This window comes from Rutidosis leptorrhynchoides, chromosome 1, assembly GCF_046630445.1.
Source record: "Rutidosis leptorrhynchoides isolate AG116_Rl617_1_P2 chromosome 1, CSIRO_AGI_Rlap_v1, whole genome shotgun sequence".
In the NCBI taxonomy this organism is placed as follows: domain Eukaryota; kingdom Viridiplantae; phylum Streptophyta; class Magnoliopsida; order Asterales; family Asteraceae; genus Rutidosis; species Rutidosis leptorrhynchoides.
Genome location: NC_092333.1, coordinates 642,534,845 through 642,540,013, shown reverse-complemented (window position 1 = coordinate 642,540,013; position 5,169 = coordinate 642,534,845).

The window sequence follows — 5,169 nt, the reverse complement described above, 5'->3', positions numbered from 1 at the left end:
TTGTTCATATCTCTTGAATCCATATAAAAGTCAAATCTGACAATCATTTTGGGACGGAGGGAATAGTTTATAATCTGTAACATCCCAAATTAATATTTAATACTATATTAATAATATAATTAATTTATTAATGATTAATACATAAGTAATATTTAGAAATAAATAATAATGAATAATTAATAATTAATTAGGATGGAGACTAATACTCATAACTAATTTAGAAGAAATCAAATAATTAATTAGGAAACAAATAATGTTTTCTTTAGAATTTTAGAATTTTAGAGTTGTACTCACTTGAAACTTAAAGAATGTTTGAAATTCAAGAGGTAAATATCAGCCATTGGATCATATTTCCATTCGTGTTATTGGGTTTTACAATCACATATTATTGGGTTTGACATGTAGAATCACAGGTGATTGAGTTTTACAATCACATGTGATTGGCATGCAGCATCATATGTGATTGGGTTTTTACAATCACATGTGATTAACTTTTATCGAATTGTACATCATCAGGAGCGAGCTAAAGCATATGAACTTGAAAAGTGATTTTTCGAATCAAACACTTTCAAATTGTGATTCCTTCATCAAAGTTGTTCAAAATCAATCTATAAACACTTGTGAATCATTAACTAAAGCTTAATCATCACATAATTCATGAATTTAATGATGAACACAAATTGTTGACTTTTTTCTCGAACCTTTGACCTTGAAATTCGAATTCGTTTCTTCTATTTAGGAACTGAGATTTTGCAGATAGTTTCACGATGAGATTGTGAACACTTTTACATTTTCACATTTTCTCGAATCGTTCCTGATTGATCCAGAGACCTAATCGCCTTGACTTTTTGAAGAACGAAGAACACGAATCAAATAGCTTCAAATCTGTTGTTGTTGATTCAATTTGATGATGAACGAGGTTTAGGATTATGATATTGATAATGTATTTCAGCTCAATTCATTGTAAGAATCATCATGAGAAGAAATCAAATTTGAAGGTGATGAAGTACGTAATGTTGCAGTTTGTTTGAATCTGAATATATTGAATTGAGTAATCTAAAATGAATGGCTGAAATTTATCATTTAGATCTCAATTTAATTGATGATTCAAATTCAAATGAATATTTCTCTGAAATTTTAATTAATGTTTTAAATTTAAATTTAAATTTAAATTTAAATCAATGGTTAAAATGCAAATTAATCATTAATTTTAAAATGGGAAATACGATATCATTATCTAAATTAACAACAACATTATCATTTAAAATAATCATATACGCAGCAATAGTTTTAGCATTGACACCTTTTCCTTGAACTTAGCATTTTCTTTGGCAAAATGTAATATCAACATTAATTAGTTAATTAATTAATTCAGATTATGAAATACTGTAGAAAATGTGTTATCTGTCACAAGTTACTGAATTATGAAATGTGTGACAAAGAAAGTGTGTTCGATCTCTGTCACAAATTACTGAATTATGAAATGTCGTGGCCCTGGGGACCAATTTATAGGCACGGATCCTCCATGATATTTGGATACACGTGTCAGATGATGATTGATTAATTTATGTGTAGTATGCGTAATCAGACTTGAGCTTGACACTGACGTGTCATGTGTGCTGCTCACGTGTTTATTTAAGGGCTTAAGCATAGAAGTTGCCTTCAGTACTTACGCATGACGCTGAGCGGCCTATTATAGTCGAAAAACGTTGAACGGCTATATAATTAAAAATGTTGTTGCTGCTACTTTTGTGCGTTTCGAGTGTTTCTTTCGTATAAAAATGATGTTTTTATGCGTGTAGTCCATACAATATTTACACACAGTAGGATCAATACCATTATTTCCTTTGACTACTCTGTTTTTATCCATATGATTGTGAGTTGGTGACTTGGTGTGATCAATTATTCATACCTCTTTACTATTGTTTGAGATTTACACATTGTAGCATCAATCAAAACCATTATTTCCTTTATGATTATGACTACTCTGTTTTTAGCCCCATGTGTATCCATATATGCATAGTCAGTGAACAATTCTCTGCAGTAAGTATATCTATAAATGTGTATATATGATAATTAATGGTAGACTAATCCCACCGAGTATTGGTTCAAGCGTCGGTAAAAGTAAAATTCTATGAACGAAACAATCTATGTTGGGTATTATTGTCCTCCAAACATGGCTTTACATTATGTTTCCCACTACAATCATTTCTTCACCAAGTTTCTTCCTACAACTGAAACTGTTTGCATCCCATGGTCATTATGAGAATTTTGTGGGTACATAGCAATATTGTAGTAAACATTTATGATGCAGGCTTTGTGGGTTTTTTGAAACTTTCTGTATAATGTAGCAGTATATTAGTAATGGAGGGAAGCAAATTTAATATTTCAAATATTATACCCAAAACCCTCTTTTGTAGTATTGGAAAACTTCTCTCAAAACTAAAAAAATACATAATAATTACTATTGTGGGCGTTTTCTCATAAAGAAACTTAAAAAGCTATGTAATTTTAAAACTTAAACGTATATGCAAATAAGATAAAGAATGAAGTATTTTGTATTTAGATTATCCAAAGGATAAATCTACTATTGGTTTTAACTTTATTGTAACTAAGCTACTAGTTTATAATCCGTAACATAACAAATTAATTAATATCTCTCTATATATTAAAGTAAACACACAATTGAGTGACAAATCCCTTTAAAAATAAATTCTAGCCATCCAATTTGTTGATCTCCATCAATCTTAACCATATAATAAGGATAATACACTTAATCACGTGATTAGACCCTTCCTTAGCATCTAATCAGACTAAAATGCCCTCATCAAAGTTAAACAAGCGGGGTTGGGCATCGGTTTTAAGGTTCAAGCAAAGAAACCTCATTTGCATTTACACGCTCCATTCTTCATCATTCTTCCTTCTTACGCTACACTCCCGCATTCAATTAGGGTTGCGATTCAAAAATCATTTTTCATTCTCTCAATTAAACCATCATCATCGTGCTTCTTCATCTTCATCATCATAACCATCTATTCATTTTCAAATCATCAGTTTAATTTAGGGTTCACACAAATCGCCAGTTTTAATTAGGGTTCACAATATCAGTTTTCAAATCGACCACCAAATCGCAACCATTTAATTGTAACTAGATCCTATCACATTGAAGTGTGTGTTCATCATCAAACCATCTAAGATTTCGTTTACTTATTAAACAAATGAAGACGATTCAGAAATCTTCATCGGGAATATCATATCAAATCACAAAATTGTGATTCGAAAATCAGATTGGAAACGTATGTTTTTTCATCAAAGATAATCAGAGGTTTATTTCGTTTTTTTACTACTTAAACCCTTTATCTTTGATTCAATGAAAATTTTGTTCTTCAGATGGCAACAATGTGAATCGCTACAAAAATTGATTAGGTAGCTTTGAATCAATGTCGATCTGGTATAGTAATACGTTGAAAGTTTAATGCTTACGGAGTATTAATTTGTCGTGTCCTTTACATAGTGTCTGACTTTTGACCAGGACTTGTGGGTGACTCGAATGTAGGCTAACCTGGAGATCCATCATCGTGTTAGATGGTTAAGGGTGGTGGAACTAAATGAGTAAATGTGTTTTCAAATTTGCACTATCCAGTTTGTTGATACTAATCAAATTCGGGTTCATTATGCTTGGGAGCATTACAACCTGGGGCTACTTACAGAAAAGGTATTCGATTAAGTTGTTTTACTATTGTTCTTTCTTTAAAGACGTAAACTATGATTTTGGTTCAATTCAAAGTTTTGGTGATGTGTGCTACTCTATTTGCTCAATTACATCGATTCGTGGCAGTCGTATATATGTTCTTTACTGTTTTTGTATTCATGTATAGATTGATCTAAAAAGAGAAGCACAAATTATATGTATTAGGAATGCCAGTGTTGAACTATCCATCTAGATATGCAGGTAGAGTTGGACTGATTTTATTGTAAAGATGGGTACAGCTGAGTATAAAACTTAGAGGGGTCAAAATAAGTAGGCTAATAATGATGTAAAGTTGATTGATCTTAAAAATTTTGAAGCCATCTATTCAAATAGATGGGTACAGCTGAGTATAAAACTTGCTTTTTTAGGATGTGATAGTAATTTTCTGCTTTCACTTTAGGATATGTAACTTTGAATAATTAATTTTTGGTTGTTGATCTTGAATGTGGATAGGTAATATTGAATGATAAAAAAAAAAATGGGTTGTATTTGTGTCAGTCCATTATCTTATGGTCACTTTCATACAGGTCTATATGGGCGGGTTTGGGTTGACACGAAACATCTAATATAAAATATTCATAGTCGTTGAACTAACCTTGCAGTTATTTAGCTCAATCAGAAGGACACGTTTTAAACTTCATTTTGATTTATAACAACCTGTAGAACTATTATGTGTATGACCCATGTTTTTTCTTTATGACATACATACAGTATGGTTGATGGTGATCATGAGATAGTGATAAAGGAGGGGTGAACTAATTTCTAACGGTGTATGCACAATCAAAGCTCAAGAAAATGGTATTAATATTTCCCTTATTAAATAATTTATGTCACTTATCCTTGCTATAGGAGTCTGCACTAAAATCTAATGAATATATTTCGAATCAATGATTTTTAATGTTAAGTATGTAACTAAAGTCGAATAATTTATGGCAACTATTATTGATCAACTTTTTTGTTGTTGTCGTGTTTTGTGTTTCTACAACATTGGCATTTGAATGTGCAAATTAGTTTTGAGTAATGTATAAGGGTGATCAAGTATATTGTGTCTTGCAAATGGGTTTTGAATATTATATATATTTCATAGTTTACAGTCAGTTGTATGCTTTTTGACTACTTAAATTGATATTTTCATTGATAAGCAAAAAATACTGATGGTGTTGTTTATTTTTATTATTATCCTTGCAAATGTTCCAAATGGCAGTATATTTTTTCAAGTTGTGAACTCCTTATGACCTTAGCTGTGAAGAAGCTTTGTAAGTTATTTACATCTGCACTGATTTTTTTCCCTCTGTAAATGGTGAGGCTAATTTTGTTATGCATCTTTATGTTATTTTTATATTGCGATTTAGTTGTGAACTTTGTTGTGTTGTGCAAATTTTTATTATTTGTGACACGTTACATTGTTCGTTGAAAAA